We start from the raw sequence: 25,883 nt of genomic DNA, 5'->3' as shown, positions 1-25,883 counted from the left end.
ACACATCCAAGTAGAACACTCAAGCTGAATATGTATTCAGTTGAATGTGTATGTCTGAAGCTCAAATGAGAGATTGAGATGGAAATACAAAGTCGAATGTCATGAGCATGTAGATGATATGTAGGTCATGAAAATAAATCATTTAGGATGAGAGTGTAGAGAGAGAACAGTGCTATGAAACACCAACATGTAAACATTGGTAGAGGAAGAGGGCCTGTGATAGAAACTGAAAAGAAATTGTAGAGATATCAGAGGTGAAGAGAAGGCCAACAGTGTAATATCAAATAAAGCAGTTGTCATTTGGGTCTATTGCACTGAGGGGCTAAGATGAGGACACAAATTGTCCATTGGACTTGACAACATGAAGATTATTGGCAACCTTGAGATGAGAACTTTTACTGAAATGGTAAGGGAAGAGACCCAATTTGAAGTAGTAATCAAAGGTGAAACAATGGAGATAATTATGATAATTATGTAAATAACTATTTTGAGATATTAAGCTGTGATATTTTGTGATATTAAGGGTTGTGGAGAGATGGGCAGTAGCTGGAAAGGGATGAGGGAAACAAAGAAGGACTTTTAGAGATAAAGAAGAGCCAATCATGTTTGTGAGCTGAAGAGAATAGTCTCATAGAAAAGGGGAGGATTGATCATTTAGAAGGGACAGGAAATAACTGGGGGAGTAAAACCTTGAGAACAGGAGAGAGAATGGGACCCAGAGCCCATAGGGGTTCCAGGTCCAGGAAGAGCTGAGTTATGACAGAAACAGCACCCTTTCTCCTTTGTGCCAGGAGGACAGAAGGGGAAGATGCAGATGAACACAGATATAGACTACGGGAGTTTTTGTCTGATGGTTCTAATTTCTCAATTAGATACAACTGACTCAGGATAATCAGATCAGAGTAAGTGGTTAGGAATGAAGTAGGAGTTTTGAGAAGAGAGGTGAAGGTAGGAAATATCATCCTAAAGGGTAGAATATCAAGTTTATTAGATATGCATAAAATTAGATTGAGTGGGCAGTGGACTAAGGTGAGCTTAAAGGGAAGCTTCTCCGTTGACTGTGATTTTCTCCAGTGATATTCAGTTGCTCAAATTCATGTAGGTGGCTGGCTGAGTTCATTCAAGCTTGGAGTTTTGCCCAGTGAGTATGACAGCTGCCTCTCCCATTACTAGCTCTAAGGGAAAAGATATTTGTAACATGATTAGTGAGGACCCAGACAATTGATGTGCCATATTTAGGTAATGTACTTAGGAGTCCAGGTGCTTGCCTAGTTTTTTGTTTTTTGTTTTTGATACCTCCCTTGGTTAAGTGTCTAGTAGGAAGAAGGGTCAGTATCAAGACATTCCTGTGTCCCTGTGGCCATAGTGTCATCATAATGGAATTCAAATCTCACTTTGACCCCCTAAGCCATCCAACAATCTACTAGGGTTTCTGATTAATGTTCATCTTAAATGTTCCATTAATTAGTCCCACCCACTTAATGAAACCCCCAAACCTTCAACTGATACCCTTTGCAACATTACTGTTATTGCATACCCCCAAAAGATATGGTGAAATACTAACCCCAGTACCTCAGAATGTGAGTTTATTTGAAACAGGGTCACTGCAGATGTAATCAGTTAAGATGAAGTCATACTGGAGTAGGGTGATCCCTTAGGTCCAATATGACTGATGTCCTTATCAGTAAAAAAGAGAAGAGACACAGAGACAGAGACACATGAAGAAACAAAGTCACATGATGAGAGAGGCAGGGATTGAAGTGCTGTAACTTCAAGCCACAGGAACACAAAAGATTGCTGGCAAATCACCAGAAGCTAGAAAGAGGCAAGGAAAGATTGTCTCCTTCAGGTTTCAGAGGGAGGATGGCCCTGCCAACACATCAGTTTTGGACCTCTAGCCTCCAAAACTATGAGACAATACATTTCCATTGTTTGAAGCCAACCAGGTTGTGTATTTTGTTACAGTAGCTCTAGAGACAAATATAATTACTATCGCCCTTGTGGTCTTCATGGAATTTCCTGCCAGACCGAAGCTTTCCTAAACCACAGAAGCTGAGTCGGCCTAGAGTTCCTGCTTCCTTCCTGGTAGGTGGGCTTCATCCAAGTCCTAGGTCTCCCCTGTCTTGCTCTAGGAAATCAGGAAGCTCTCAGCTCCTTGCTAAGTCAGCCAGCCAAACACAAATATGCTTTGATTTTACGGAGGGTACACATAACCCAGCCTCAGCTCCAGGAGGGTCTGTTTGACATGGTGGCCATGGCAACAAACCTGCTGAGGAAACACTGAGTCCTCCAGCTAGCCCGGGAGGAAAATGCCTCTTTCCATACCAGTAATGCAAGAAAAAGTTCTAAAAGGGACCCAGGAGGATTCACAGTGAGCACAATGACCCGGGGAAGATATGGCCCTTATGTGCCATGGTGTTAGCATGCAGCTAATAGTGGGCATAGAATAAGGAAAGCAGAGATCAGCCAGCAGCATGAGGAAGAGTAAGTGATGTCAAACTGGGTGGAGGCAGAGGAAGGGGCTGTACTAGGCAAAGTGCTTATGGAGTTCAAATATGTTCCACAGTAAAGCAAGCAACAGAAAGGGGTCTATAGGGATCACTATCTAATCTAACATGCAAAATAAAGAAGAACCCCATATAGCAGGAAGCTATATATATATAAGCTATATATATATATATATATATATATATATATATATATATATAAGCTATATATATAATGTGCAGTGCTATGTCACCATGCCAGAGATCTATCTGTTCAGGTTGGATCCAAGCAATGTTGAGAGGAACACAATTCAGGGTCTGATCTCCCAGGAAGAGGGCTATAAGGGCTAAGCAGAGGGTCAAGACTCCAGCCAAGTGGTCTGGGATTTGGGAAAGTCCCCTAATCTGAAAGAAAGTGTATGATAAGAGGAAGGGAGCCACAAGAGGACCCAAATTGTGGATGGAGTCCACACAGTGAGAAGCAGCAATGCAGGGAAGTCTTCAACTTGGAGGTGGCACAGATACCCAAGGCTTGCCTGGGTTCATCACATCCTGGGTCTGGTTTATTCAACAAATATTTATTGAACTTTGACTGTGTTCAAGTCCAACTCATGCTAGGAGTACACAGAGAACATGATACAGATTCTTCCCTAGAGAAGACTGGTCTAGCTGGGAAAACAGACCAAGCAGCAAATAAGTACCATGCAGAGTGATAAACGGTAAATTGAGATACGAACAAAGTGCTGTGGGAATGCAGAAGGAAGGGACACAACTCTGCCTGGGGTACTCAGGATGGCAGAAAATATATTTCGTTAGTTTTATGGTGATCTAGATAAATTAAGAAATAAAAGGAAAAGTGGAATTCTATTACACCCTCATGCTCTGCATTCTCAACCCCATAGTCCAGACCTCATTTCATTCTTGCTATTACGTGTCTCCTTTGAAATGCTGAGTACAAATTAAGGATAATCATATATTGGAATTATTTGTCACTGTATCATGAAAACAGTAATGCTTGATCAGTGTATTTCTAGATCTAAAACCTCCACACCCTCAACAGTTTGGTAGTCTCTGTCCCATGGAGTCAGATGACAGACCTGGGTGGTAACCGGATGCCACATGAAGTTGTCACAAGTGACTCATATCTTAGGGTAACACAGAGCACTTGATGAATCCTCTACCTCCTTTCTTCAAAATACCAGGAAGAAACACAATAAAGTGTTGGAAACCATAGTGGTTATGTTCCCATTTCCCTGAACTGCTGTCTCCACTCCCAGAGAGACTTTTCAGTGGCTTCTAATGACTGGGCAGTGGACTTGTGGTTCCACACCCTGACAAGTGCTGATTGGTCCAAATTGGCCAATGTGATTCTTTCTTTCCAGACTTTAAAACTGCAACAAAGGAGCTCTCTGTGCACTTCAACTGGGGAGGTGTGTATATCTGGTCCTAGGGCAGCCATGTTTGCATCATGTTTAAATGGGATAGAGAAAGGGCGCTCTGCAAAAATGGGGGAATGGAACATTTCCACAGAGGGTAGCTGGGGGAGGGTAGGGGAGGGCAAGGGAAGAGGACTGCCTTTGTACTGATGACACTGACTTCCTGGTTCAGGCTCTCTTGGAACGCCCCATTAATCCTTTCCTTTGGTGAAGAAGGAGTTCATGTTCACCCTGGTCTGCTATTGAAGACCTCTCTTATTTATATAGATGCAAGGCAGGCAGCCCCAGCCATGGGGAAAAGACACAAGGGACCCTTTTACTTGTTTATGGTGTGCAGAGTTCTGGGAAGAAAGTGAGAAAATTTGCATAACAGACACAGAATTTCTTCAAGGGAAGAAACCCTTGCCTCCAACCCATTCCCTCTAAGACCTAGGGGTAGGATTATCTATGGGGTCAACTTAGATGCCCCTAATCACAATCCAGCACCAGTGATAGGCACAGGAGCCCCAGAGATAAGTGGCCATAAGAATGAAGACAGGTAGAAATTATGGGGTAGTCCTGGCACCCTACGAAGAAAGGGAACAGAAACCGTGGATCAGCAGGCACTACATCCAGTTTGCATCCAGCCTTTCAGTCACTGCCATAAGCCCTATTTTGGCATCATGAATCTGACTGAAAAAGCCAATTATTGAATGCTCTAGCATATAGGCTTAAAACATGGAGCCTTCCCAACTAAAACTCCATAGCAGTTGAAAAGAGTTCCACATCAGCATTTCTAGTAGAGATCTGAGGGAGGGTATAACTCAAAGATCATTATGCTCCATGAATTATCTCCCACAGCAGAAAGCAGGGCTTTGCTGCCTTTTACTAACAACACATAGGCTGGGGGATGTTGGAACCTGTATTGACAGGGTCACCCAAGGTACAGCCTCCACACATTGTGGGAGAGACTGGGTGACATGGTCAATTTACTAGGGAGCCCTTTCACTGGGCAGGAGGCTCACAACTTCTCAAAATGTGCTATAGGTGGGTCAAGATGGAGCCCTAGCACCTTGCCACAGCCACTGGGCTTCAGACCCGACCCAGTGAGGCCAGCTTTCACTCAGCGGCCAACATCCTTCCACCACAGTCTGCATCGCAGTAGAATGAACGGGGTTCCCAAGTTGAAAATATAAGCATTGTATATATAAAGGGGGAGGTGTTTGTGGGCCTTGTAAGGGTTAACTGGATTTCCCATCTTCCTGCTTCCCCAGCTTGGGGAGCAGGAGCATTTACTCTGACACTTGGCTGAGGCATGCTAATCACATCCTACACTGTAAATCAAAGGATTTTGGCTTCCTGATCCCTCATGGGATTAACTTCATTTCCCACCCTTGGGTTTTTGAGAAGTTCTTGTGCCCTTCCAATTAATTCTACTTTCTCCTTAAATTAGCTTGCATGGTTCTGTCATCTGCAAGTAAATAATCCCTGAATAAGGCAGAAACTAAGGTTAAGAGAAGATGATTGCCAGAATCAAGGTGGAAATTTCTCTCACTTACAGGGCTAATTTACAAGGCAAACTTTTGGTATGTCCCTGTTAAGGGTGGATTGAAATACACAGATAATGACTCAATAGACTGCCCTCTGAACCCCAGGCAGAGAACAGGGGGAAAGACAGCAAAAGCCTTTGTATGCCCCTCATGTCCCACCACCTTCCCTTGGCTTGGGCATGCCAGTATCTACTAAAGCAAGAGAAATACCAACCTTATTGTTCAATATTTATGTTCTGAGGCAGCCAAATTCATGCTAATTTATTTGCTCTCTTCTCCTCCCCTGGCCCTATTTTCTAGAACTGTTCAGAAATGAAAACTTCAGGAATACAAGAGTATTGGGGGTAGAAGGTACAGGATCCCAGAAAACCGCAAGTGGGGACAGGGACAGAGCCCTGGAAGCTCAGTACTCAGCAGCTTAGGGCTCTCCACATGTTACACACATACAAAGGGGACTGGACTGAGGCTCACACTTAGGCAGAGAACAGGGGCCCCAGAACAGGAGTGCACTCCTCTGCCCAAAGGCAGATACCTGAAAAACTGCTATGCTCCTGAGCTGGTTGGGAGGCCTTGCTCCTCAGATCAACCAGCAGCTCAGGCTATGGGAAGGGGAGATGCCAGGACCATAGATGAAGTAGGGCAAAAATGAAAGAAAGTCTAGTTTAATTTCTTTTCACAAATGAACAAACAACCAAAACGTACAATATGAAGTGCAACAGAGAAATGAATAAAATTACGTCTTCCAAAAATTATTTACCACAAGAGACAGAAGAAACCTTTAGAAACATGCTTGATGTTTCGATACCATGAAAGAAGATCTGGTCTCTATAAGGTACACCAAAAGACCCACAAATGGAAGCCGGGTTAAGAGAAAACCTGGGATGCACAGGAACTAGATAAAATTTTCAAAGTCACAACAGAATGCAAAATAAAATAGAAAAAGATTTTGAATTCCCCTAAATAGCAGTGATCAGCAAGATGGACTCACCATAAAAAATAAACAATTAAAAGCTGTGATATAGAGAACACACTGGGGAAAATCTCCAAGATTAGAGAAGAGGAGAGAGGGGGGAAGAATGATGAAAGGGAGGTGATAACACGGAAACAGATTGAACATCAGATCACAAGATGGTTGGTACCCAGAGCAAGAAGCTTATCCTGGTCTAGCACCTATGGGACCATTCTAATGTATAAGACCACTCTTAGGCAAGAAGGGTCCCTGCTCTGGCCCCTCACTTTGGAGAGCCCTGCTGTGACTCTCCACTGGCCATGACCCTCTTCCTAAAGCAAAGAGTCCAGTGTCTAGAGGATGAGCCCGCTCTCAGCTTGACCACATCCTGCACTCGGGATAGCACCTGGGTATCCTGAATTAAATTCTTCACCCAGGCAGCCTGAGTCTGCTTCCCAGATTTGAGCAGCCCTCTTCCCTGGACCCATTCTCCAAAAGTCAGACCACTCCTACGGTGTGGTCCCAGGCTTGAACTGCTTGCAGGGCTTACAAACAGAGCTTAGATGTGCATGTTGGGATACACACTGTGTGCATGCAGTGACCCTTGCAGTGTGAGTCAGAGCCAGGAATGGGAAGGGAAAGAGAGGCAGTCTGGAGGCTGGGGGTCCTTGTCGGCTTTCCCGGAAATACCATATTCTCAGAACTCAGAGGAGGCTGAGAATTCCTATTTCAGTCCAGGCTTCTAGGTGCCTATGAAGGTATATTTGTGCAGGTTGGAGGAAGAACATATTTTATTTAAGAGTATATTAGCATGATTTATAACTTTTAAATATTTAAGCACATGATATGTGGTCCTTCATTTGTGCTCTTACCCTGGCCTCAGAGTTATAAGAAAGGCAGGGCTTGCCAGTTGTATTACTGTTCCTGATGATCATCTCCCCAGGTCACCTATATTAAGAAATGTAACCTTTAGCACTTCTTGTCCAGAGAGCTGCAGTCAGCTTCTTTTATGCAAAAGGAAGAGAAAGCTTTCTGGTAGGGCACCTGGCTACAGCTAGAACCAGGATCTGGGACATCAAGACTCAGTAGCTCTCTCTCTTTCCCTTTGAGGTTTGGCCTAGAAAGGCAGGAAGACCCGAGAGCCAAATCCCATGCCATGAACTGCTGTCTGAGGTGACAGCCAGAGCAGAGGATTCCACCTCCACTGCCACGCTCTGGACATTGCCTTCAGGGTAGCTGACCTGCTTGTGGTTTCCGCTGGCGAGACTCAATTGCTTAATTCCTAAATGTTGTGGTGTCCAGTCAGTGGCATTTTGCTTCTGGTTGCACAGGTCTGCTACAGCAAAATCCACTTCCTCATGCCGGGAGCATGTTAACAATTTTAACCCACAGGGCCCTGATCAGTTCTGCTGAGTACCTTCCCCTGAGCATAATGCTGGGGAGAGCTCTTGCTGCTCTGTATGGTGACGCTTGTGTATGGCCAATAAAGGAACTTCCGTGCGAGGCCACCCCTGATACATCACCAAGGGCAGTGGAAGTGTATGGACTGGGCTTCTGGACTTGCCACTATTGCTCACAGATGGGTACTGGTGAAGGGTAACTTTACGCGTCAGCTTGGCTAGGCTATGGTGCCCAGTTGTTTGGTCAAACACCAGCCTGGATGTTGCTGTGAAAGTATTTTTCAGTTGTGATTAACATTTTTTTAAATTTTTTTTAATTTACATCCAAATTAGTTAGCATATAATGCAACAATGATTTTAGGAGTAGATTCCTTAGTGCCCGTTAACCATTTAGACCATCTCCTACTCCCACAACCCCTCCAGTAACCCTCAGTTTGTTCTCCATATTTATGAGTCTCTTCTGTTTTGTCCCCCTCCCTGTTTTTATATGATTTTTGTTTCCCTTCCCTTATGTTCATCTGTTTTGTCTCTTAAAGTCCTCATATGAGTGAAGTCATATGATTTTTGTCTTTCTCTAATTTCACTTAGCATAATACCCTCCAGTTCCATCCATGTAGTTGCAAATGGCATGATTTCATTCTTTTTGATTGCCAAGTAATACTCCATTGTATATATATACCACCAGATGTGATTAACATTTAAATCACTTGACTCTGAGCAAAGTAGACTACCCTCCATGATGTGGGTGGACTTCATTCGATGAGCTGAAGACTGACCAGAGACTGAGATTTCCCTAAGAGAAGGTATTATCCTCAAGAATACAACCTAGTATATAGATACAGTATATATATATGCATATGTACTGTATATGTACTATATGTATGTATGTGTGCATGTCCTATTGGTCTATTTCTCTATGAAACTCTAATACAGTACTCAAGCATTACATTCTGGCAGTGGGCTGGGGGTACTGTTTGTAGCCCAACCTGTACAGCAGGGCACCTTGCTTGACCAAAACTCTTTCGAATCAGATCAAAGCCCCAGACCAAAGGCTGACAGTCAAGACCATTCTCCATGCTCAGTAAGCCCTAGAAATGTAGGAACTGGATTTCACATTGGTGTCCTGGCATAAGGCCAGGCAAGCAGAAGGGGTCCAGAAGGGAAGCTGCTACCACTTCCTGTTCGGCTCACTTCTTCTAGACAACCTGGTCACGGGGCATGGGACAACAGGCCAGCTCTAGGAGTCACCCTTTGATGAGGAGGGAATTTCCACTGTGCCGGGCCAGGCTTCCGCTGGCCATGGGCCTTGGCAGGGCTGAGCCTCATGGTAGCTGGTTATGAAAGCTGGCAGCTAGGGAGGGCTGGAGACAAGGAGCCAGCAGAGCTGGATTGGGGGCTTGGTGAGGTTCCCAGTGGCATCCACAGAGGATGGGCCGAGTCCAGGTCAGCTTAACCCACACTCGCTACTATGTGGGTGGGAGAAGAGCTGCAGCCAGAATAATAATGTGGCATCTGACTTGGTTTCCTGAGACTTGGTTTCCTCATCAGGAAGGTGGGACTAATAATATCTCAAGGCAGAGCAATGAGAACTTAAAAGGGTGACATTTACTCTCTCTCTTTAAAAATAAATATGGAGCACCTGGGTGGTTCAGTCAGTTGAGCGTCCGACTTTGGCTCAGGTCATGATCTTGCGGTTCATGGGTTCGAGCTTCACGTCAGGCTCTGTGCTAACAGCTTAGAGCCTGGAGCCTGCTTCAGATTCTGTGTCTCCCTCTCTCTCTCTGTCCCTCCCCTGCTCGTGTTCTTTCTGTCTCTTGTCTCTCAACAATAAATAAGTGTTAAGAAAAATTTTTTTAATAAATAAACTTAAAAAGTGATTTTTAAAAAGGGGGTGCCTGGGTGGCTCAGTTAAGTGACTGATTCTTGGTTTCAGCTCAGGTCGTGATCTCAGCGTTCGTGAATTCAAGCCCCACATCAGGCTCTGTGCTGACAGTGCAGAAAGAATTTGAAAGGGTGACATTTGTGTGGAAGCACACTGCTTGTGCCCAAAAAATGTCAGTGTCCTTCCTTCTCCCAGGAAGGATGAGACATCCACCATGAGGGGTGAAGTGAGCAGGCTCTGGAGCGCTTTGTGAACCTGCACCTGCATCTTCCTCTGTAAGGTGAGATCTCTCCCCACAGAATTATCACAAAGACCCATGTAGACTACTTTGCAGAGTATGCCTTCAGTAAATGCTGGAAAAAGAAACCTGTGTGACCCCCGCTCTTCAGGAAGACACAGAAACAACCGATATAGGTTTAATTTTCTCTTGTGACATTGCAGGAGGGAAGAGAAGCAAATAGCAGTGGTATGATTTGCAAGGTGGTGCCAGCCCTGCTCTGGAGAACTGCATCTGGTCAGCATTGAGTGCTGGCTTCCGGCTGAAACCTTCTGCCTATAATACTGCACTTTGCCACCTGCCACCCATGCTTATTAGTCTGAGGCAGTGAGAGGACATGCCTAATGACACACATAGCCCTGTGTGCAGACCAGGAGGGCCTGAGGCTTATTCCAAAACCACTGTCCATCCAGAGGATGGAGCCAGCCTGGCCAGTTCATTCTCCAGGCTGGAAAGGGAGGCCTGTGGCTGTGGACAGATGGCTCTGACCTCTTTTGTCTTGCTCAGCCTAGGAGGATGTGTCTTCCTACACACAGAACTATTCTCTTGCTCTTCTTCAATCAACAGTTTTAGAAATCCTCCTGATTCTGAATATGTATTGGGGCGGGGGGGGGGCAACTTATTTTTTTTTATTTATTTTTTTAATATTTATTTATTTTTCAGAGAGAGACAGACAGAGTGTGAGCTGGGGAGGAGCAGACAGAGAGGGAGACACGTAATCCAAAGCAGGCTCCAGGCTCTGAGCTGTCAGCACAGAGCCAGATGCAGGGCTCCAACCCACGAACCATGAGATCATGACCTGAGCCAAAGGCACACACTTAACCAACTGAGCCACCCAGGCGCCCCAGGGAGGAGGTCAATTTAGAAGCATATCTGTCTCCTGAGGAGGGTGCATCCTGTTCAAGGACACTCCCTTCCAGATATACAAGACTGGCCAGGAGTTCAATTGGAAAGGAGGGACTAGCCACTGGGGAAGCAAAGAGGAGAAAGAAAGAGTGAGAAGCAGTGCTCCCAGCTGAGGAAAGAGCTGAGAAATATTTGAGGGACAGGAACATCTAGGATCTATAAGTTATGTACCTTTTTTTAATGTATCCAAAATCATCAGTGAGGTCTGCGAGATGCATAGTTCCATATGTGAGTTCATGTGTGTGTAAGTTTAGAAAAGCGATGAGTTCCACACCTGATAAACATGGTGTGGACACAAGTCCACACGGGATTACAGAAATCAATCATGGAATGGGGATTCACATCCATATTCCCCAGAGCTTAAGAGACCAGGAGATCCCAGCTGACATGAAATATGAACTAGGTTTAGTCAGATGCTCACCTCACAGAGCCCAGGTCTTGCAAATCTGCTCAATCTTGTATTGGGGTAAAGCTTTAAGCAGCCGCTCCCTTGCTCAGCTTTGCCTTATTCTGATCTTGCTCTCCAAGGTGAACAGCCATGTCTACAAATGAAGCCAGTTGTCGTGAATGCCAGGATCCCTATCCCGGCAGATGGAAATCAGACTTGTCCCTTGAAATGCTCCCAGGATTCCAAGGACAGCAGGCCTGGAGCTGTTTGTAAGAGGCCTCCTGTACCAGCTGGCTGCCTTCTTTCTTGCAACAAAGAGCTTTATTTGGAACTATCTAGACTCCCATTGTCTTACAAAGTAACTAGCAGCCCAGAATGTTCTTGAATTATCCCTTTGCCTCTCCATCCAATCTCCAACAAACACCTAATACTCCTAGGACTGCTATGGTGTAGAAAGCTGAGCACTTTCTCAGGGGCTGCTCATTTCTTCCTATTTTCAAATTAACCACACTACAAAAAGTCCCCACAGCTATAGAGTTGATAACAACAGTGAACAGATATTTGACAGACACTCTGCTGGGCCTTTTGAACAGACTGTCCCACTTCATCCTTACAGTGCCCCTATGCAGAGGTGCAATTATTGTTATTATTCCCATTTTCACAGACAAGAAACTGATGAAATTCAAGTTCTACTGACATATCTCCATCACTTACTTGGCATCAGACTACATGCCTTCACTTTAATCATCAATTCTTTTAAAAAATAATAATAATTTCTTGAATTTACCATGTGAGTCAATACTGTTATTCTTATGTTAAATACTGTTATTCTTATGATAAACCAAGCTGGAAGCAGTGAATTGAAATCATCTAGGGTTACTTGGTACATGGTAGATTTTCATGATTGTGCCTGAGGAGTGGATCTATGCGAAATCTTGAGTTACAAGTGGTCAATAATGGTCCATTTTATTTACGATTTCAACACAAGACAAGATTTCTGGAATGTCACACAAACAACATTGGCAAGAAAAGAGAGGTAGAAATAGACCAGGCAGCCAGAAAGCCAGTGGCTTCCCAAGTCCAAGGTATTCAGTTTGAGAGAATAAAGGAATCATTCCATTTCAAGGTGTAATTGAGTTTCTTTTTTTAGAGGATCATTATGTACCAAACCTCAGGCCAGATTTCACTCTTCCTGTGAAAGCTCAGTCTGTGTTTGCATTTGTAATCTTTTCCTGTGACAGAGGATCCAGGGCCCAATGGGGTTTGGTACAACACTTGTGCAGCCCTTGGCAGTTGGGAGAGGAGGTACCAACCATACAGAACTAGGGATCCCACTCTGTCACTGAGGCTGGCCCAAAAGATGTAGCAGAATGAGCTAGAACAGTGTCTCAAAAACTATAGCTCTTTGATGCTCTGCAGTACTTTCCAGTTGCAAGAGGCAACAATTTCTAGGGCAATGCATGGCCAACAATTTGACCCATCACAAATTGGTGGGGGGTTATGACAGGATCAGCCCTCTGTCTCCATTTCTGATGAGGAGAGACAGCTACTCCCTCACTCGCTTCAGGGCCACTTCAAGGCATTGAAGGATTCATGATGGTATAAAACCAGATGCTGTAAGGCTGATGATTTCACTACAGTCTTCCTCCTGTGTGTGTCAGTCAATAGCTCCCTGACCTCAAAAGTCCTAAAAACAGTCCCTGATGACTGAGCACCGCCCCATCTGCCCCCGTGTCTCTCCTCTCTCTCTCTCTCTCATCAGCCGGCAGTTTCTAGATCATTAACATTCTGGATTACATTAGATTAGAAAGGCATTTCAGACAATTCGAAGTCAAAGCCATGGGCCTGATGGGCCTAGCCCCAGGATGAATTAACCACACTTCCTCATCACATCTTGGGTGACCAGTTCTCTAAATGACATAATTACAGTTTGTGACACTGGAGACTACACTCCAGGAGGGTTTGTCTCTACTTGCAACCATGCTGAGCTATATGTTACAGTGAAGTCTGTTGGAGACCCTGGTTTGTGGGGGTTAAGAACATGGAGTCAGGAGTCATCTAGAACAAGGTTTTCATCCAAACTCTATTAGTTGTAAGACTTTAAACAAGTTAATTTTTCTACGTCTGTTTCTTCATCTGTGTGATGGCAATGGAAAAAGATAGTATAGGAAAGTGAGAAACTAGGAAGGGATTTTGCACTAACAAGTTAGCCTGCTTTTCATTTTGTTAATGTTTATTTACTTATTTAGAGAGAGCAGGGGAGGGGCAGAGAGAGAGGGAGAAAGAATCGCAAGGAGGCTCTGCACTGCCAGCAGGAGCCCAACTTGGGGCTTGAACTCACGAACCGTGAGATCATGACCTGAGCTGAAACCAAGAGCCGGATGCTTAACCAAGTGAGCCAGCCAGGTACCCCTAGCCTGCCTTGCATTTTACTTAAAGAAAAATCCAAACTCCTCAGGGTTGCCCACAGACCTCTGCATGATCAACTTAGCTCTACTCTTCAGCCACCCTGGCACCCCTTCTATTCTAGAACACATCTGATTTTTTTTTCCCACCTCAAAACCTTTGCTCAATATTGTTATCTGCCTGGACTAATCCAGATTTTGGGCATGAAAGTCACATCCTCAGAAAGCCTTTATTGGCCACCCTTATCTAAAGGGCCTCATCCCCTCCCTCACCCTACTGGTCATTATTGGCTATCTTTATTTCCTTTCAAACATTTTGGGGGTCAATGAAGTGGTCAGCTCTCAGGGACCTGCAAAGCCTAGGGAAGGCACAAGATTAAATACTGCACTTTGAGGGTGGAATGAACAGGGGGTACCTATTTTTAAAATGCAAATACCCCTCGGGCTCCTGGGTGGCTCAGTCAGTTAGGCATCCGACTTCAGCTCAGGTCATGATCTCGCGGTTTGCAGGTTCAAGCCCTGTGTCGGGCTCTGTGCTGACAGCTCAGAACTTGGAGCCGGCTTCAGATTCTGTGTCTCCTCTCTCTCTGCCCCTCCCATGCTCATACTCTGTCTCTCTCTGTCTCTCAATAATAAATAAATGTAAAATAAAATAAGATAAAATAAAATAAAATAAAATAAATGCAAAAACCCCTGAGAAGGCACAAATTGATAAGCTCAACAAGTTCCTCTCATGCCCATAGGAGAAGCTTCTGGCCTTAAGTGCCCTGAGCATGGATGGAAGGGGATGGAAGAGTATGAAGGAGTGGTAGCAAAACGCTGCCTCCCTAAAATAATGAATTTGGATTTCTGACATAAACCCCCACTCCTACCCACCCCTGAGGCACTGAACTGCAAATATGGAGCCCAAGCATTTTTAAGTGGTGCTGGTCTTTAACCTGCAAATGCATATTGGTGATATCCATATTTTCATTTTCTTGTGGCTGCTGTAACAAAGTATCATAAACTTGTGTGGTGTTTAGAAGGCATTTGAAGCCCCACTGCCTGGCTTTAAAGCCCAGAAATTTATTCTCCTATGGTTTTGGGGTTTAGAAGTTCAAAATCAGTATCACTGGGCCAAAATCAAAAGTTTGGCAGGGCTGTGCTTACTGTAGAGTCTAGGAGAGAATTTGTTCCTTGCCTTTTCCAGTTTCTGGCGGCTGCCGGTAGCCACATGCCTCCAATCTCCGAGGTCAGCATCCTCAAATCTATTTTATTGTCACATCACCTTCTCTTCTCAGCCTTTGACACCAGATGGTATCAAATATCTCTCTGCCCATCTCTCATAAAGATACATGTGACTGTGTTTAGTGTCCACCCACATAATCCAGGATAATCTTCCCCTCTCAAAGTCCTTAATGCAATCACATCTCTTGTGACACATAGGTAACATTCATAGGTTCCAGGGATTAGGACACGATACCTCCCAGGGAGCCATATTTCAGCCAACCGCACTTGAACAGGTGGAAAACAAAAAAGAAGCAAAGACCCTTTTGCTACCTAGGTTATGGCAGAGAGGGAAGGAAGGGGGAAGTGAAATTGGGAAGCAAAAGTGTGCTGGAAGTAAAGCTGAACTCCAGACCTGTGAACTGGAAAGCAGGAGAGGTCCATGCACAGGGAGGTGGAGGACCCATACCTTCACAGGACGTTCCCCCCTAGGCCTGGCCTCTCAGAGCCCATGTGGGATCCAAGAGGTAGCTTTGGCAGGGAGTTTGGAGTCTTGGGGCTAGAGAAGCTTGGGAAGAGCCCTTATGGAGAGGAGAGTCATCTCATGTGATGGGCATGGGACACAAATGGGCCTTTTCCAGAGGTCAGAAAATGGATCCAATAGAGGCAGGTTACCTTGGGCCTAGAGGGAAGACAGACATGGAAAAATTATATTTGGCTCTCCACGCATTTGACACTGATTGTCCTCTTTCTTGAAGCTCTCCCTTCTGGTTCTCCTCTTGCCTCTGTAAACTGTTCCCTTAGGGTCCCTTTCTCTGGCCCCAGGTGTCCGTAGTAGTAACCTGCTCCTAATGATCCCATATGGTCTCTTTCCCTACCTTTGATTCACTTTCTGCAAAATAAATAGAGTGAGATAATCGGTGTTAAAAGCACTGTGTCTGAGCCCCACTGCCTGGCTTTCAATTCTGGCTGTACCACCTCCTATGTGTGGTCTCAGACAAGTGCCTTACAGGCTGTATCGCTGAGTTCAGAATCTCCTTGCAGGAAATGGGGACAACCAGGCTGTCTGAGGAACTGAGATAAAGCACACAATTAGATGGCAGCTGGTGAACAACGTTAGCCATCGTTGGTATTTGTTGCAGTTGTTGCTTCATTCAGCTCTCTACTTGTCTTCTGTTGTGTGTCTAAACCCAGGAGGGGTGGGAGGGGGTGCCAAGTGACCACGGTCATCAGGCAGAGGGGCAGAGCTGGAAGGGAGTGGGAGGGGAGAAAAGATGGGCACCAAGGCTGTCCCCTAGTGGAAAAAACATTTTTCTGAGGCTGACAGCAGCAAGGAGAGAAGCTGAGGCTGTACCCCCGAGACCCAGGAGCAATAGAGCATGGTGTGTCCCCCAACACCTGCTGCCCTTCGCCTCGTCCCTCAGCCAGCCATAGCCCCTAAGACTTGGCTGACCCCTGGTCTTCCTAATTTCCTGCTGGAGAAGATGGAGGGGCTCTGAACAATGCTGCACAGAGTGGAAACACTGGGCCTATGGAGAAAGGTGAAAGGGGCAGGAATTATTTAGTTAGACAGGAGGCAGCCAAGGAGAGATTTAATAATAGTCTTTGAAGATCTGAAGGGTTATTATATAGAAATTGGTGACTGGCTGGCCCTTCTTCGCTCAGAGCACAGGGCCAAAGGAAATGAGTTTATGCTCTGGAAGAAGAGATATTCAGGTTAGGTAAAGATAGATAGATAGACAGAAAGATGATAGAAAGATGATGGATAGGTAGATAGATAGATAGATAGATAATGATCTTCCTGTGTGGGTGGAATGGGCCATTAATGGACCTACAGTGGACACACATGGTGCAGCATGATGCTTGGAAGACAGGCCTCCAGAGTACTCAGGGACACCTCTATCCAAGCAGTGATCCGAGGAGCAGACACCCATTGACTGGGATGGCAGTGTCTTTCCCAGTTGATACAGTGATGGGCCCTCTCCCCAACTCCCAGCCCCCATCCCATCTCCTACCCCCCGGAACAAAATCCTTGGAATTGTGTGGAGAAAAATAGGTCATCCTATTGGGAGTGGGATGGTGGTGAACCATGCAGGGGGGCACTTTTCTCATAATAAAAAGAAGAATGCTCCCCAAACACTACACAAATGCACCAGAACCTCATGAATTGCCCCTATGCCTTTTCTTGGAGATGAGATTTCTCTGTTTAGGAGAAAATGGCCTTTCTGTTCTGGGCTACCGGTGGCTGGAGCGGGTCCCCTTGGCTCATTCATTTAACAGACATTATGGAGTGCCTGGGCCATGCTCGAAGGTAACAGGACTGGCAGCTTCATGAAACAGAGCAGTTATGTTTAGTGGTGAAAATCAAAAAGAACACAGATTCTCATTCAGCTCGGGATCCTCTCTTCTCACAAATGGAGGATGCTGGCAGGAAAGAACCAGACTGTGTGTCTTTCTCAGAGCTATGGTCACCCACACTTCCTAATATTTAGCCCTTGCTCTCTGCCAGGCCCAGTACTCAAATGCATAGTATCTCATTTAATCATCATGAGACCACATTGAGGTCCTGTTATTAACTCCCTGGCAAAACACTAGTATCAACCTCATGAGGTTGTTGCAGTTACACAAGTTAAAATAGTAAGGCACACCTCTGCCGTATAAGCACACACTATCATTATTGCTGCTGCTGATGTTGTTAAAGAGACCAAATGTTCCATCCAAGTTCACTCAGCTTGTAAGGCAGAGCCAGGCCTATCTGACACCAAAGTCTATGCCCTTTCTTTCTGTCCACTCACCACACATGGAGGCACCATGCACTGCAGTCAAAAGTATAGGCTCTAGGAGTTAGAAAAACAGACTGCCATTTGAATTCCAGCTCTGCTGGTTTCCAACTAGGTGATCTTGGGCAAGCCACTTTGTCCCTCTGAACTTTAGTTTATGAATCTATAAATGGGGATAATAATAGGACCGGCCTCCAAGTTAATTTTGAAGATTAAGTGCTATAGGACATGAAAACTCTAAATAAGTACTTAATGCACATCATTATTATTACTCTCATCAGCCATTGAAAGGGCAAAGACTAATTCACCAAAAAAACAGAAGTCTAAGCTGGCAAAGAAGAGATACACTACTTTGGGCTTCAGGTCATCTGGAGACCCCCTGCTAACACATTCCTGATAATACTGTCAAGAGGTGGCTTTTTGGTAGTTGAAGATTTCACCAGAGTGTATGTTTCATTGTCCTTAAATCCATAAAAACTGGCCAGAAAATCCCTGAGTATCCTTGACACTTTAAGAACGCTGGGTAGATCAACAATAGTTTCGGAGGCTTCAGGTCTAATATGACAGAGAAGCCCACCCAGGCCAGCAGTGGGGAGGTTTCTATCCTGAAGGTCAAAGGTGGGCTTTAATGCTGCAACCTGTCAGGGGCTACTGGGAGCCCCATGCACCTAACATGTGCTTGACACAAGCTTGCATCCAGAAACAAGGAGACAGAGACAAGATCAATGGTCAGGAATACACAGGGGTAGGTTCAAAGACTTCTGCTGCTGTTGCAGGAAATAAACTGGCTTCCATTGTCTTTCACCTGAGTTGCTCTGTTGAGACTCTTCTGAGTCACATTTTATGTTTTAATTCTATATTTGTCTTAGGGAGTAAATACCAATGACCCACCACTTGAGTCCTTTGTAATAAATACCATTTTATTGTAAATGGCAGATCCCTTGCTCAAAGCACAGGTGAGAACCAAAACACAAAGCAGAATCCCCTCTGGAGCCGGGGGGGGGGGGGGGGGGGCTTGGGCCCAGCCAGAAACCCAATGACCATCCAGGGTCTTGTAAAAGCAAACACTAACATAAGCACTTACCATATTCCTGGCACTATTTGAAGTGCTCTGCATATATTAACTCATTTAATCCTCACAGCAACCCTATGAAGTTGGAAATATTATCATCTTCATTCTATATATGGGGAAACTGAGGCACAGAGAGGCTAATACCTAGCCCAAGATCAAACAGCTAGTAATCTGCTGAACCACAATTTGAATTTCTGTTCTTTACTTAGGAGCTATATTCAGGCCTCTCCGGTGCAGGAGCCTGGACATATAGGACTGAGACCTCAGAGCCCCTAAAGAAATGTGAAGCAGCACTTGGGGGTGGGAGTGTGCAAGACGATGAGTATGGGCATTACATTAGGAACTGAGTGCTAGAATCTTCTTTTTTCTTTTCATGTTCTTTTTTAGTAATGGTGGGGATGGTGTTGGTTGGTTGGTTGGTTGGTTATCGATTGCTAGTTTTACCTCTCTAAAAGGGTATTTGTTCCTAGATGCAAGTCTAAGTATGGAGCTTGGAGTGATTTTTTTTAGTCAGCTGATAAGCTAGCAAGTATCCCATAGACCCAAGGTCAGTGACAGCAGTAGCAGGACAAGTCCATTGCTGCATCTGGGGTGTGCCGGGTCTCAGAAACTATGAGAGTCCATATGGTCCTGTCAGAGGCCAGAGGCTATGTCCAGCAAAAGGTGACCACCACTAAGCTCCAATTAGAGCAAGAGCCTCAGTGGCAAATGCTCCCCTCAATGTAGCCATGGTGACCCCAGGACTCAGACTGATGAAACGTTTACAGGGAAGGATTTGGAAAGAAGGTGGATGGAAGAGCAGACAAGGGAAAGAGAAGTAAAAGAAATGGTGATTCTAGGTGTGTCTGGATCAGGAGCATTCCTGGTGGAGACCCCAGACAATTCTGACATCTCCAGGGCTGTGTTCTTGGCTCGGTCCATCTAGAATCCTGTCTGCAAGAGTTGACTCTTGGCCACCCAGAGGTCCAAGTTCAATTCTAAGACCATCTGGGACACCTATGGAAAGTTGCCTATGAAAAGCGTCACCTAGGCCTATGAAAATTATGTTAACTATAGCTATAGCCTAAGGCATCTATCTCCCATTTTTTGGTGATGGTGACCTTACTCCTACCACCTAAGAAACCAAGCTTGCTCAAGCTCTCTTAGCTTTCAGCTCACAAAAGGAAGAAGTGAAGGGCTTTTTGTTTTTCCCAGGTGGAGCCTACATTAGGCTTTTCAACAGGACCATTTCTAGGTACGCCACTGAGTCATAGAAATGCAGGGAAGGAGAGCCTTTTCTCCCCACACAGATATAAAAGTGCCAGTGCTAGCAGAGGTACAGAGCAGCAGAGAACCAAGAAAGGAGAAATCAGGCTTTGTACTGGGCCAAGTGAGCATTGCCTGGTCAGATCTCACACTGACAGTAAACAGCCAACCAGTTGTGCTGGTGCATTCTAGCCCCAGCCTAGAGGAAGGAGCCTCCATAGTCAGTTTCCAGCATTATTTTCTGGTTGTTCTGTGCATGCATTCTATCTTCCCCTACCACCCCCAACAAGTCCTTGAGCTACTAAAGAACCTTGTCATAGGAGATGATATTTTAAACATTTATCTCAAAAAGTAACAATTAGTCACATTGACTGATGGCTTGGCTAATGAACTGGGAGAACTAGCTGGAGGGTGTTAGTGAACTATGTGACTCATCATCTCCACTTATCAGCTACCCACTCTCCCCCCACTAATTGAAACAGAAGAGTCTCCAAGGAAGGAAGACAAGAATTAGTACCAGCTCAGAGCTTCTAAGCACTGAGCCAGGCCCGCTGCCCACATCATCTTGCTTACTTCTATACAACCCCCTTGAGATGGAGCTGTTGCATTTAGAAGGGGAAAAGCATGTATGGAGCTCTGATGTTCCTGGAGAGGTCTTCTTAGGGGAGACGTGGGTCACGTTGGTGAATTCACCTTGTCACAAGCCCTGGCATCCTTAGCCTTGCAGGCTCAGAAAACTCACAAACAAAGAGCAGACCCATTTGTTGGGGACAGATTCACGGGAACCAAGCTCAAGACTGCATGTTAACATGGCCATGACAATGAGAAGTGCATCCATCCCATGGAACAGAATAGTGCATTGTCTATGAATATTGGAAGCCAAGTTATTCACAAATGGCCATGTGGTGAACGTAGAATCAGCAGAGTGGCTGATGGGGGAGTCCAGAGTAGTGCTCAGAGGACTCTGTAATTACGGTTCATCTACTGAGCCTCATCTCAGGAGTCACTCTGCAGGAATCCTCCCTGTCCCCATCCTCCATCCCCAATACCAAAGCCAGGCCAACACACCCTCTCTATGATCCCAGAATGCATAGTCCTCCCACGGCACTGGCCACACTATTCAACAATCCTCACTAACCACACTAATAGTCTGCACTGCTGCCTATCACACTTCTTTGAGGCCAGGAGGGTGCCTCATTCCTATGATGTCCCTTTCACCTGCCATGTAGACAGTGCTTTGCTACTAGAGACATTAAAAAATGCAAATCTAAATCTTTGAGCCAGGACTTCCTCCTAACTGGGCAGTGCCTGAGGGTCTGCCAACTTTGGGTATGCTGACCTTACCCTTCTGTTTGTTCTCCAAAGAGTATATATACTGCTGTGAGTTTGTTTCCTACTAGCAAAATTATGATCACACACCACACTCACCTTCCTAAGACTAGACCCAGTCTTCTCGACTGAGGTTTGTATATCACCTGCTACACATCAGACCCACAGCATGTCCTGGGTCCCTCCACTTGTAACCTGTACTGTACATGCAGAGTTTTGGATTTAGTTCTCAGAGGGCAACCAAAATATCTAATGATAAGGGAGTGGTTAAATAAACCATACCTCCTTACAATGCCCTACTGTGCATCCAACACAATGATGTTTTAATGAAGCAGAGGAATGCTTATTCTATGATATTATGGGGAAAGGAGGTACATCATATGTACATCATGTAATTTTATCTGTGTGAATAAAGGCATAAAGTGCTAGAAAGATTTATTTAACTGCTAAAAGTAGCTACTTCTACATGGGAGGGTAACAGTTGATTCCAACCCCCTTTCTCGTTAAGCCTTTCTGTGCTTCCCAATCTATAGTAAGTATGATGTTACTTTTATAGTTAAGTAAAACAATAAACTTTACTGAAAAATTCATGACTAGAACATTTACCATTTCTCTAAAAAATATATTTGTATTTAATTATGTATCTTCTAATGATTTTTTTTTGGTAAGTAACAGAGAAACTGGATTATAAAAAAGTCTCCTCCTTCCCATATCCCAGGCAGAAGAGGTATCCCAGTGTGTCTACAACTGGGATCTAGAACTGGTGTCAACCCTGTCCAGGCTTGTCTCCCTTCCCCATCCCCCTTTCACCCAGATGCTTTCCTGGGGCACCCCTGTCAGCATGGGGAATAAACTGTCCAAGGTCATGTGTAAAGATGGAAAGATACATATGATGCTTCCATTAAAGGACTAGGTAGTTACCGACATGACTTCAAATTCTTTCCAATAATTATGTGATGCTTCAACCAAATCTCTCCTATGTAGCATTTAAAAAAATTTTGGCCTTGGGGCGCCTGGGTGGCTCAGTCGGTTAAGCGTCCGACTTCGGCTCAGGTCACGATCTCGCGGTCCGTGAGTTCGAGCCCCGCGTCAGGCTCTGGGCAGATGGCTCAGAGCCTGGAGCCTGTTTCCGATTCTGTGTCTCCCTCTCTCTCTGCCCCTCCCCCGTTCATGCTCTGTCTCTCTCTGTCTCAAAAATAAATAAACGTTAAAAAAAATTTTTTTGGCCTCATTTTACTGACATAAGATTCACATAACATAAAATTAACCATTTGATAATGAACAATTTAGTGGCATTCAGTACAGTGTTGTGTGACCACCATCTATGTCTAGTTCCAAAATTTTTTCACCACCCCAACAGAAAACCTCATGCAGTAAAATAGTTCTTCACATTCTCCTCTCTCCCCAACCCCTGGCAACCACCAATCTGTGCCTGTGTGTATGGATTTATTATTCTGAACATTTCATATAAATGGAATCATACAATAGGTGGCATTTTGAGTCTGGCTTCTTATACTTAGCTTAATCTTTTCAAGGTTCATCCATGTTATAGCATGTATATTTCATTCTTTTTGTGGCCAAAACATATTCCATTGTATGGATCTACCACATTTTGTTTATCCACTCATCCAATGATGGACATTTGGGCTATTTCCACCTTTTGGCTATTGTGAGTAGGGCTGCTATGAACATATGTGCACATGTACTTGGCTTCTATGTAGTATTAATGACCTTATATTTTAGGGTAAATATCTGTTCTCACCATCTCAAGGCTTCCATCTGGGGACTGCCACATTCAGGAGCCAACCTCTCTGTGCTCCAAACCAGGACAAAGTTCCAGCAAGTCAGAAAGATTGAAAATGTTGTCGATTCAAAAACAGCTAGCCGTGACAGGCCTTGGAGGTGGATTCCAGGAGCAAATTAGTGGGAGAAAAAGAGGATGTGGCAAAGAAGGAGTAATTACTACTACAAATCTCTGGGAGTGTCATTTAGTTAAGCAAAATGGTGGCAATTGAATTGGCCACATCCAACTTCTCATTCATTATTAATGTCTGAGAGTAGGTTTCATTGTGCTAATACCTCATGGTGCAGCTCTGGCTGGACCCCTAGACATATTTAGGGAAAGAGTGCCACACATCTCAGCTGACCACTGGCTTCCAGATGCGCTAGGTCTCGTCAACTGGCTTCACCAAACCCCCAGAGAATGGCTTTGTCCCAGCAAACAGGGTGAACAAGACATCATCCCAAATATGGTGACCCATCCCAACTTGTGTTTCCTGGCCACACTGGGCAGTTAGGTGCAAATTAGGGAAAACAGCTCAGAGAGGAGGTCAAGTATAATGGTTAGGAGTCCAGACTCTGAAACCAGAGAACTGCCAGCCTGCAGTTGAACTCTGCCTCCGGTGCTTGCTAGCTGTGTGACCTTGTGCAAGTCACAACCACTCTGAGCCTCAGTTTACCAACTGTCAACAGGCAATAGTGGAAAATACCAACCTCATCCAGGTGCTATATAATTTAAAAGAGAGTGTAGGATACGTTAGTTGAAGAGCTCAATAAATGTCAGTTAGCTAGGGTGGTACTGTAACACAGAGTAGTTCCAGGATTATATCCCCTGCCAGCATACTGCAAGAGCCCCAGTTCCCTTATCCCAGGAAGGCCCAAGGAGACCAATTTAAGTCTCCTAGTCTCCCTGTGGCAACCATTTCCCTAGCCTCAGACACACACACAGGCCCAATGCCCTCTACCTGGCTGTGGCTGATGCCACCAGATCCCTGGAACCTTCTCTTCATGTGGGGGCACAGACTGTCTCAGGCTTTAGCATCTGAAATGTAGCCCTCACACATCAAGCAGGGCCCAGAGGCCAACATCGGGATAACTCCTCCAGGGAGATGGGGTAAGGGGCTATCGATTCTTTTGGCTTTTTATCTTCTTTTTAAGGAATGTGATTTGCATGTTTAAAAAATATGTACATTTAAAGATACCGCACTTAATAAGTAATACACAAATACGGCAAAAAAATATATAGGAATGAGTACATTCTGGGAACCATTGATTCTAGTCTGAAGTGACTTCTGAGCCTGTGACTATGACTTATACAATGACCCCCTGATGTCATTGGATCTCTTTACCTCAAGGCCATATTCACCAAACAGCCTTTTCCTACTTACACTGCCTCTCAGCAAGGTGCTATGTTAAGTGCTGACACATACAAAGGGGAAGAAGAAATGAGCTCTGTCCTCACACCTGGTAAACTAGGCAGGCATGTCCACCAATAGCACTGGGAGGGAGCAGCCAGAGGGAACTCCTTTGGACGTTTCTGTCAGTGGTGCTTCCAGGCTGGGCTTAAAGGTCCCTGAAATATCTAGACTCTGAGCTGATGAGACTCTATCAAGGAAGTTGGTCAAAACAGATGCTATGGGGTTAGAACTTTGCAACATGCTGGTGTATTGCAGTGTGGTGGTACACAAGCGGTGATCCCATGCTAAGGGCAGTGGGGCTATCAGGTTGTCACATGACAACCCTCATGGCATGGCGTGATGGTGGCAGTAGTGTGCGGTATAGGGTCTGCCTACACTCTCACAGTGTGGAGTTGTGTCGGTGCCAAGTTCCACTTTGTCGTGGTGGAAAGTTCTGGCCATGTGCTGTTACAGCTGTCAGCAATATTGTGCCCACTTGCCAAGTTGTTACCAGGTCACAATGGCTTTCCTGTGCTCCAGCTTTATGAGCTTGCATTGTGATGTGGCAGTGGGATAGGGTGCAACACCACCTTTCTTGCTAGAGGGACTCCCATGTGGTTTGTGACCAGAAATTCTTTTCATTTCAGTGCCCAAGACACTGCGCATTCCCTTCACTGGTCCATTTCCTCCTGAAACCCCAGCAAGGGCTGCAAACACACCACACGCGTTTCTCCTCAGGCAGAAGAGCATTTAGTGACAGTTACCGGGGAGGCCTAGTAACTATGATCTCAGTTTTGTCTCAGGGGTCTGCCAGGTGCTTTCTGAAGCTGCCACATAAAAGGCAATTGTCAGGCCAAGTCCAAGGAGGCAGGAAAGGAGCAGAGGCACAGCTCAATCCCCTAGTCAGGGTTAACCTTCTCCTGGCATCAGCAGGAAGCAGTGGCTCCTAACTCACCAAGGGAGCAGTCAGCTGGCCAGCTTCTGCCCTTGTGCCTGGTGACCGTGGCCTGCCCCACTGGCCCAAAGAGCCTCTGAGGCTGAAGGTTCTCAAGATACCCGTGTCCTGCCTGCATTTTGTCAAGAAAGGCATGGAACCATACAAAACTGTGGTCCTGACCTTAAAATGTGTCTGTTCAGTACACATGAGGCAGAAATCTGCTCATTCCCATATGCCTCACTTCTCCGGGCCTCATAGGCTGGGGGAGTCTGGTAAGACAAAACAAGGGATTCTCATTACTCATGGTAGTTAGGTCACATCAGGCTGTCTCCAATCAGAACCACTGCTCACAGAGGAAATCAGGACTAGTTTCTTATGAGCCTCCGCTCACAACATAACTTTGTTTTCTGTGTGTTTCTGTGTAAACACCTTATTTAATATATATTGTCAATTCATTAACATTGACCTTACAGCCAACAG

The 25,883-nt window shown here is 45.1% G+C and overlaps 1 long non-coding RNA gene across 1 annotated transcript in view; it reads right to left on the bottom strand.

Moving 5' to 3' along the window:
• Positions 1-15,542, bottom strand: part of LOC125936081 (uncharacterized) — a 39,166-nt gene extending 23,624 nt beyond the window's left edge. The window contains exon 1 of the long non-coding RNA XR_007461923.1: positions 15,334-15,542. This is a non-coding gene — a long non-coding RNA (uncharacterized LOC125936081). The remainder of the gene's footprint in view (positions 1-15,333) is intronic.
• Between the last annotated feature and the right edge of the window lie 10,341 nt (positions 15,543-25,883).

The sequence above is a fragment of the Panthera uncia genome, chromosome D1 (genome assembly GCF_023721935.1).
Source record: "Panthera uncia isolate 11264 chromosome D1, Puncia_PCG_1.0, whole genome shotgun sequence".
NCBI lineage: Eukaryota > Metazoa > Chordata > Mammalia > Carnivora > Felidae > Panthera > Panthera uncia.
This window is presented reverse-complemented; position numbering and strand designations above follow the sequence as displayed.